The sequence below is a fragment of the Pinus tabuliformis genome, chromosome 7, assembly GCF_031772625.1.
Source record: "Pinus tabuliformis cultivar Carrire ecotype Pingquan chromosome 7, CPIR1, whole genome shotgun sequence".
NCBI lineage: Eukaryota > Viridiplantae > Streptophyta > Pinopsida > Pinales > Pinaceae > Pinus > Pinus tabuliformis.
In genome coordinates, this window is record NC_142293.1 from 1,837,151,369 (window position 1) to 1,837,162,344 (window position 10,976).

Below are 10,976 nucleotides of genomic sequence, written 5' to 3' on the forward strand. Positions count from 1 at the left end.
AACAGAGCCAGAACAATTCGACCTTTCCAAATTGCATGGAGACTGCATAGACATCCTTAGAGAAAAACAGTGTTAACATTCTTAGAAAAAATCAATGGGCACAATGAGTTAATAGCCATGGGATTTGCCTCTTCATTCACTAGAGAAAGAGCCACTGTAGGGAACCTATCTTTTAGAGTCTCAAAGGATACAATTGCCCAGGCTATAGGCATAAGTCCAGAGGGAGAAAAGTATTTAAAAACAAGGCAGTTTAAGGAGAAAACATGGACACATTTCATATCTAGGTCAAGGGTATCATCAATTAACTAGAAAACATGGGTTCCTAGGAGTTGGCTCATTCATCCATGGGACGAAATGGTTTATGTAATTTAGAAATTCATAACTTGTGAAGGCAGATATAGTATAGTGTTTCTTTATCATATCAAATTGTTAATGCATCTAAGGGGAGATTGTATGATAAGCTTGCCTCATTTTCTTTTGCAAATTCTAACTACGATGTCAAAAACAATACAAAAACAAAGAAATAGCATGGATAGGAGACTATATCATTTTGGTTTGGTGAAAATCTTGATTGAGTTTGAATTGCCAAAGATAGGTGTGACATGGAAGAAATTTTTGGTAACTAATGAATTTACAACAGAAGAAGGACAAGAAGAACAACCAAATCCACAAAAGGAGCAACAACATCCAAAGATATTGATTGATGTAGATAATATAGAGGAGGAATTTTCAAAGCACAGGCCTAGTATCTCTACTCCATCCAGTAGCAATATAAAGACAAGAAGAATGGTAAGAGAAGAAATTGAAAAAGCTAAGAAAGATAAAATCTTTACCACCTACACAAGAAGGTCCAGAAAGACTAAGTTTGGTTAGAAAGAGAAAACGGTGGAGGAAGATGACATTCTACAACAACCCCAGTATGATCACATACAAGGATTGGAAATGAAGGACAAGGAAAAGGAACAACAAGAACAAAAATTCTCAGGTAAGAATAAAAGAAAGTTGGAAAGGAAAGTTGAGAAATTACAGCAGCAGCTTATGAAGTCCGAAGTTTTGGAAAGAGTGGTGAAAAGAGAAAGTGAAACACTCAAAATACAAAGTAAGAAATTTCAAGATGAGAATGAAAAGTTGAAAAAGAAGTTTAAGAAACTCAAAGATTATAAAATGCAAATCTGTAGGAGGGCCTATAAACTCTACAAGCAAAAGAAGGCAATTAAAACCAAGTATCAAATTTTGAAGACAAAATGTGAAGCCCAAATGAACATCAATGCTTTACTTCAGGTAGCAGTGTAGAAGCCAAGGCAGAAGGTAGAGTTTGATAGGTAATAATTCATTTGCATGAGGGCATGCAAAATCCTCAGTTTGGGGGAATGCTGGTGTCAAATTATAATTGTCCATTTCACTTAGAAATCCTCTTTTGTTCATTATTTTTGACCATCTAACCTTCATATTTCATCCATAACCCTTAGAAACTAAATGATATGATGTCGTTATCATTATTTTTATCTTGAAATCAATTTTTGAAATTATTGTGTTAAAAATGACATTTTCCAGAAAATTACAAGATGTTATAACTTCCTGTAATTGCTCCATGGTTTGACATGTTGCATAATAGGTTGGTGAATTCAAATATTATGGGCATAAAGCTAAATGTACACAGATGGTGGATTACCTATCCACTATCAGATTTGAAGAAAATAGGTGTCTGGTCAACGGTGGTCAAACCCAGCCACTTCAACAGAATTTCCAGATTTTGTGAACAAAATTTCTATTTTCTTTGATATTTTTGACTAAATGGAGGATTTGAACCAATTTCGACCTCCTTTTTTGTAACTGATAATATTTAATTAAGATATTGGGGAGGATAAATAGTTTCTTTTTGTTATGGAAATTGGTGATAAATCGCTCAAAGGGAGAACTAGATGGTTAGCTTTTTGATTTATGAGAAACTTGGAACAGCCTATGTATGACTTTTGATTTTTGAATTTCAATTCAGAGCTATAGCATTGAGTTCAGCCTAGGCTTTCAGATCCAATAATCTTCTTCACGTGAGTTAGCTTACAATTTTCTTGCAAAGTGTGGAAGGGCCCCCACTATGGAGTTGGCACACTCCTTATTTAGTTTTCTTTCTAAATTGCATTGATAAATATGATATTTAGAGTTTGCTATTTCATTTATGTGCTGCAAGTTTATGCCATTAAAAGTTGTTAATTGAAAGATTTGTATTTGTTGTGAAAGATACTTGTAAAAGGACTCAACCAATATTCATCTTAAGGGTTAGCAAACATGCATGTTATCTCATGATTTTGATTTTAGAGTTAATTCATAATTCATGATTTGGAATGCAGAATTCAATTAGTAATTAGCTGAATGAATCTTGTAAAAGAATCACTTACTATTTGATTTCTAGAACTACTCATCTTGAATATTGCTTTGAATAGCTAAGTCTTAGAAATTGTTTTGAAAGGGACTCTATAGAACAAAATTCTTGTAAAGGAATTGTAGAACCCCTAATAAAGGAATTAATACTCTAATTTTGTTACCTAGGCAATCAGAATTTCATTAGATTTGTTTTCATCTAAATTGATGCTTAAGTGCTTGAAAAGACAAGGAAGGACCTCTTGTAAGAGAGCATTGTTAATTTCATTTCACTAGGCTATCATTAGAACCCTAGATCCTTCTAGATCTATATACATTAGATGATTGCCTCTAAGTGTACTTTCTCGGGTTGATAAAAGAATTAGAGCTTAACTTACTTTAGTAATTAAAGTGCAAACAATGAACAATTTGTGTATTTCAAGAGAGCCATCTCAACCAATATTTCAGTCATTTTACAATGGATTATTTTGTTGGGTGTGGAGCCTGATTATCTTTGGTATTTAAAGGTTTTAGCCGGATGTATACCCCAGGAAGATTGTACACCCCTCCACACGAGGGGGACTTGTCCCCCCTGCGGGGGTCCACGGGGGTAAATCCCCCTCGGCTGGGGGGTTCGGGTTCTAGCGGTCCCCCGGCGGGGGTTCGGAGGCAGCGCCCGTGGAGCTAAAAATAGATGTAAAATTACCTTGTAAAAGTCTAATAATTTCTAGTCAATCTGGAACATTCATTAGGCGGATGATCTGACGGTAGAAGTTATTTTTAATTTAGGGTTTTTTTGCCCTAGAAAGCAACCCCTCACAATATATGAAGGAATTGTATTGCATCTATATATATCTGTATTATGAGTGAGGGAGAGAGAGGAGATTGAGAGCGAAGAGGGTGTTACAGTGGATCTGTTGTAGGTTGTATCTCTTCAATTTTCTAGATAATATAATAAAAGAAGGACTAGTTGTTTCTCCATGGATGTAGCCCAAACTGGGTGAACCACGTATATCTGTGTCTCTCTTGTTTTATGTGTTTTCTGTGTTTATATTTCTGCAATATTTTATGTGTTCCATTGCTCTGTAATATATAATTTTCTAACAACTAGTATCAAAGTTGAAGGTCTATTTGGCTGATAAACTCGTAGGAGAGAAGGGTTCCTAGTTCGAGTGGGAGCAATGGCGAAAGATGGTAGGTTTAGGGTCAAAAAATTCAATGGCCAAAACTACCAGCTGTGGAAGATGCAGATGGAATATTATCTGTATCAGAGAGATCTGTACCTACCATTGAACGGAAAGACAAAGAAGCCAATGAGTTGACAGACACAAAATGGGATATTCTCGACAGAAAGGCACTTGGAACAATATGGTTGTGCCTAGCGGCATCGGTAGTGTTTAATATTTCAAAGGAAACGACAACACATGGTTTAATGTCGGCATTAGCCAAACTATACGAAAAACCCTTGGCGTCAAATAAGGTATTTCTTATGAAGCGTTTATTTAATATGAAGATGTCGGAGGGTGGATCTGTCGTTGATCATTTAAATGATTTTAATACAATTACAAGTCAGTTAAGTTCTATAGGGGTAAAGTTTGATGATGAAGTTAGGGCTCTGTTATTTCTATGCTCATTGCCAGAAAGTTGGAATGGTTTAGTTATGGCCATTAGTAACTCTGTCTCTGGATCTAGTACATTAAAGTTTGATGATGTTGTCGGTGCAATCCTTAGCGAGGAAATGTGATGGAAAAGCTCGGGTGAGACATAAAGTAATGTTTTGACTACAGAGTCTAGGGGAAGAAAAATGGAAAGAGGAAAGAGCTCAAGATATCGCAGTAAATCAAGGAAAGGTAGATCCAAGTCCAGATCGGGGATAGTATGCTGGAAATGTGGAAAGAAAGGACACCTAAAGAAAGACTGTAGATCTCGGAAGGGAAAAGAAGGAGATGCACAACAAGAAAACAATCATGAAGAAAATGTGACAGGTGAGGTGTTACAAGATGCTTTGATTCTTTCTTTTGAAAATATTACTAATTCTTGGGTGGTAGATTCTAGGGCCTCATTCCATGCCACACCTGAGAAGAAATATTTTCATGACTATGTTCAAGGAGATTTTGTACAAGTCCGTTTGAGTGATGATAAACCCTGTAAAATTGTTGGAATGGGTAAGGTTCTTGCAAAACAGCAGAATGGAAACCAATGGCTACTAAAGGAGGTAAGGCATGTTCTAGATCTGAAGAAAAATCTGATTTCAACAGGGCAGTTAGGTGGTGAAGGTTGTGTAACAACTTTCACAGATAAAGCTTGGAAGGTCACCAAAGGAGCCCTGGTAATAGCAAAAGGTGAAAAGGTTGGTACATTGTATTTATGCAATGGTATTTCTAATTCTGTTAATGCTTTAACCTCTACAAGAGAAGATACGACATTGTGGCATCATAGGCTCAGAAACATGAGTGAGAAGGGGATGAAGATTCTTCACTCAAGGAATTTGTTGCTGGGTTTGAAGAATGTTGATTTGGACTTCTGTGAGTATTGTGTTTATGGAAAACAGAAGAGAGTTAGATTCCTTAGAGTTGGGAAAGAAAAGAAGATCGAAAAATTAGAGCTTGTGCATACGGATGTATGGGGACCTGCTCAGGTATCATCTCTTGGTGGCTCTCGTTATTATGTTACTTTTATTGATGATGCAACCAAAAAAACTTGGATTTATTGTATTCGAAATAAATCTGATGTATTTGATACTTTCAAGAAATGGAAAGCTTTGGTTGAAAATGAGACAGGAAAAAGGTTGAAGTGTCTCAGATCAGACAATGGAGGTGAATATTGCAGCAAAGAGTTTGATAGGTACTGTTCAGAGAATGGAATTCATAGAGAGAAGACAGTTCCAGGAACACCACAAGAAAATGGCATGTTAGAAAGGATGAATAGGACAATCATGGAGCGTGCAAGGTGCATGAGATTGCATGCAGGATTGCCTTTACAATTTTGGGCAGATGCTATAGATACCGTTGTTTATCTAATAAACAGAGGGCCTTCAAGTTCCTTGGATGGTGGTATTCCAGAGGAGGCATGGACAGGTAAAAAGGTAAACTACTCCTTTTTGAAGACTTTTGGTTGTGAAGCCTTTGTCCACATTAACAAAGAAAATAGAAAAAAGCTTGAGGCAAAATCAAAGAAATGTACCTTTATTGGATATGGTGTTAATGATTTTTCTTATTGCTTATATGATTATGAAAATCACAAAATCATTAGGAGTAGAGATGTAATATTCAATGAAAAGGTCTTGTATAAGAATCAGGTGCAGGAAAAGAAACAAGAAAAAGAAAACAGAGAATACACAGTGCTTGACGATATCATAGGAAAAGTGATGGTGCCTGAAAATTATAATTATCAACAGCCAGAACAACAACCACAATAGTAACAAGCACTTCAAACACCTGAAAGTGGTGTTAGAGGATCTACCAAGATAAGTAGACCCCCTGAACGATACTCCCCTTCATTATATTATGTATTGTTGACTGATTCTGGTGAACCGGAGTGTTATGAAGAAGCAGTGCAGGTAGAAACCAGGAAGAAGTGGGAGCAATCCATGAAAGAAGAGATGGACTCCTTAGCACATAACCAAAATTGGGACTTAGTCAGGTTGCCTGCAGGTAAAATAGCATTACAAAATAAATGGGTTTACAGGCTGAAGGAAGAAGATGGAGGAAAATAGAGGTACAAAGCTAGACTTGTAGTGAAGGGGTTTGCACAGAAGAAAGGTATTTATTTTGATGAAATCTTTTCTCCTATTGTTAAAATTACTTCAATCATAACTATTTTAAGTCTAGTAGCAGCTGAAGATTTGCATCTTGAGCAGTTAGATGTAAAGACAGCCTTTCTCCATGGGGATTTGGAGGAAGAGATATATATGCAGCAGCCACAAGGATATGAGGTAAAAGGGAAGGAGAAACTAGTGTGTAGGTTCAAGAAGAGCTTGTATGGCTTAAAACAGGCTCCAAGGCAGTGGTATCTAAAATTTCACAAGTTTATGTCTGAACAAGGTTGCACTAGGTGTCACTCTGATCATTGTGTTTATCTCAAAAGGCAAAATGATGGTAGCTATATTATATTGTAATTGTATGTAGATGACATGCTTGTTGTAGGTTCTAACATGCAAGAGATAAATGTGCTCAAAAGAAAATTGGCAAACTCATTTGCAATGAAGGATTTGGGTGCTACGAAACAAATCCTTGGTATGAGAATAACTAGAGACAGGAAGAATCACAAATTAACATTGTCTCAAAGTGAGTAAATAGAAAAGGTGTTGAAAATGTTTAATATGCAGAATGCAAAACCAGTTGGTATACCTTTGGCTAGCCATTTCGAATTAAGTAAGGAGGCGTGTCCCAAGACTCAGGAAGAAATGGCTCATATGTCTAAAGTTCCATATGCATCAGTAGTTGGAAGCTTAATGTATACAATGGTCTGCACAAGGCCTGATATGCATCAGTAGTTGGAAGCTTAATGTATACAATGGTCTGCATAGTGGGAGTTGTAAGCAGGGACATGAACAATCTAGGAAAAGAACATTGGATGGTAGTGAAGTGGAGTCTCAAGTATTTGAGAGGTACCACAAATCAAGCATTATGCTTTGGTGGTTCAAACATTGCTCTACAGGGATATGTTGATGCAAATATGGCAGGTGACAAAGATAACAGGAGGAGCACTACAGGATATGTATTTACTATAGGTGGAACAGCTGTTAGTTGGGTTTCAAAAATCCAAAGTGTTGTTGCACTTTCAACAACAGAAGTAGAGTATGTTGCTGCTACAGAGGCTAGTAAAGAAATGATTTGGTTACAAAGGTTTCTGGATGAATTGGGTAAGAAGCAGGAGTTGAGCAGGTTATACAATGACAGCCAGAGTGCCATACATCTTGAAAAGAACTCTGCATTTCATTCTAAGACTAAACATAGACAGCTCAAGTACCATTTCATACGGTCAGCATTGGAAGATGGACAGTTGAAGCTGGAAAAGATACACACTAGACAGAATCCTACAAATATGCTAACAAAAGTTGTAACCAGGGAGAAACTGAGAATCTGCTTAGTTTCAATTGGTCTTCAAGTATGATGAAGAAGATGAGAAACAACCAGGTCCAAAATGGAGTCATTGTCTAGCAAATGAAGCAGCGGTGGAGTTGCTATATTTAGTCTCCAAGTGGGAGATTGTTGGGTGTGGAGCCTGATTATCTTCTATATTCAAAGGTTTCAGCGGATGTATACCCCAGGAAGACTATACACCCCTCCACACAGGGGGGACTTGTCCCCTTTGCAGGGGTCTGGGGGCCAGCAGTCCCCCGGTGGGGGTTCAGGGGCAGCGCCCCCGAAGCTAAAAATAGATGTAAAATTACCTTGTAAAAGTCTAGTAATTTCTAGTCAATCTGGGCCGTTCATTAGGCAGATGATCTAACGGTAGAAGTTATGTTTAATTTAGGGTTTTTTTCCCTAGAAGGCAACCCCTCACTATATATGAGGGAATTGTATTGCATTTATATATATCTGTATTCTGAGTGAGGAAGAGAGAGGAGATTGAGAGCGAAGAGGGTGTTACATCAGATCTACTGTAGGTTGTATCTCTTCAGTTTGCTGGATAATATAATAAAAGAAGGACTGGTTGTTTCTCCATGGATGTAGCCCAAACTGGTGAACCACGTATATCTGTGTCTCTCTTGTTTTATGCATTTTCTGTGTTTATATTTCTGCAATATTTTATGTGTTCCATTGCTCTGTAATATATAATTTTCTAACATATTTTATATAAATAACATATTCATCCAACACCCTTTTCACAGAGATGCTACTTTAAGATTTCTTGGAATGTATGCATGAATTAGTTGTTCTGATCACAGAGATTTTCACAAATACTTTCACATTATTCATTAACATATTAATTCTATCTATAATATGATGTTTGCTCATCTTCACAACAAATTACTGATAAAAAAATGTTTCTCCTAAGTGTTAGTGATATCTTTAGCTGATAAATACCTCATAATTTTTGTGTTCAGAATTTATTTCATGTCATTTTAAAAATTCCCAATTAAATTGAACTCTAATGTTATGTACCGTGTGCTTGCAAGGATTGCCATTATTATGAGACACTTATGTTAGTGTAACTTTCTTCTTAAATTTAACATCATGCTACATTATTTATAAGATATATAGAAAAACAAATTTTGATTGTATTTCATTGTCCATATATCTCCCTTAATTATTACCTTCCACATTCCCCCACTCTTCCTATCGGTGTTACTTTGCACCTCTTGATGCAATTGCTAGTTACAATGCTTATTCATTTGATGGTTTGGTTTTTTAGAGAAAAGGAAAGGAGACAATACATGTTTTCATCTTGATCCATCCATCATTCTCCTAACACCTCCACTACTTATATTCTCATTCTTATATGTTTGATGAGTTTTTTTGGCTAAGAACATTTACTATATATATGTGTGTGTGTGTGTGTGTATGTATGTATGTGGTCATATATCATTGTATATATATAGATATAATATATATCTATATATATATATATATATATATATATATATATATATATATATATATATATATATATATATATATATATATATATATATAATATATATATATATTATACAATTATATATATATATATATATATATAATATATATTTTATATACACATTCATAAATAAAATTAATATAGTAGTATGGAAAATATTTTGAAAATCATATCGAATGTGAGTATACTATGAACAATCTAAGAGAAAGTGTTTTTAATCTTCAATCCTCCTAGGATCACAAAGTTGACATGATGTTTTTGGAATTGACTAATGTCCAACTTCACTTTGAAGCTCATACAAATTAGTCCTAATCTTGGGAAATGTTCATTTTTGTTTAAACACTTGTCAAGAAAAAAATACAAAATTGATTTTGTAGTTTGGGGTTGCTCACCTCCTTATAATATCATAGTTTCCTTTTTCCCTCCAACTCTTCATTTCCCCACATTTTCTCCTTAAATTTGGAAGTATAATATTTTAATATTTTCTGAATTGTGCAACATGAACTCCTATTTTATTACCCAATGGTCTAGCCAAAAGTAGGCATCCTTATCCCACCCTTACCTGAGTCGATGGTGAAGGTTTTGGCCAGAGTTGGAAACAATTTTTGAAAACCTTCTCACATCCATATTGGATAACTTATTACTATACATAAAACACCTAATCATAGTCATGCTTTCAATGAGGGAAAAGCTTGCTTCAATCAAGAGGATATGGTAGGGAGTATTTCTTTAGTTTTGAGGTTCTAGGTTATGAACTTCTTTTGGATTTGTTCAATCTTCCTCTATGACTCTCTTGATATACTACAATCCCAAACCTCACATCAATATATAATAACACTAATGAAAATAATATCAAAGAAAAAGCTCATTTTTATGCCAAATCCAAAGATATGCCAACTTACAATTACTTTCAAGCCCATAATAAATTTTGCAGCCTCCTTTTATGATAATTGTCAATTTCTAGATGTTTGTATGAAAAAATCTCCTCAAAATACTATTATCATAAATATCGGCCTGGATTTCTATTACGAGCATAAGTATATCGTTTTAAAAAAATTCCATCTATAAATCTCACTCCTTAGGAGCCATGTGAAAATTGTGGATCTACAATCCTGAAATACTAGTATGTTCACAAGTTATAAGGCACAAAAGACTGGCTTTTACATTCAACCAGTCTAAGAATGAAAACTTCAAAACAAAAATTACAAAAACTGTAGATAATAATTGTAGGCTAGAAGCCTTCCAGCTAATAAACATGAGAGAGAGGTACAAAATGATTAAAACCAAAACTAGGAAACCAAAGCCAAGTCTTTCTTCCAGTATTCCAACTGAGGAAATAAGTAGTTGGACTCTTCAATCCAAAATGATAACCGAAGAGGAAGAAGTTGAATTAGCTTGTGGGGATGCTTGAATGGGCACATTGTTGAATCTTGGTCCTCCCTAGTGCTCATTTAATTCAGTTCTGAATTGGAAACTATATAACGCTCAATGCTAGATAGAGGATCAATGATGTCATCTAGGTTATATCTGATGTCTCTAAGAATACACTTGATGTCTTCTTGGCTTGTGAAAAACTTGTAACTATCCACCTTCTTATCTTTGATGACCATACTAAGTAAGGTCTCTAACTAGTGATGATGAGTGATAGAGTGAAGAAAGTATATCCTTCTCCGATGTAACTTTCCTAGATCCAAGATCCATTTGAGGCTACTAACTCCTATGTTAGAGTACGAGAAATAAGCTCTCTATATGAATTATTTGGCCTCGAGTCAAAGAATCACCTTGCAGTCCTCTAGGGGTACGACATAAAAAAAATAAAAAAATAAAAAAATCCTACAAACTCCCATTTAAATAACCTCTTGTGCCTTGAAGAAGAGGATCCTAAAGAAACCACCTGATGATATGATGCACGTAACCTTGGGGCCATAATAGTTGTGTACCTGTAAGAGAAATGGGAAATACATGCAACACCAAACCCAACTACTTAAAATGATCAGTAGAACACCCTATGATATTGGAAACACAAAGTTTGC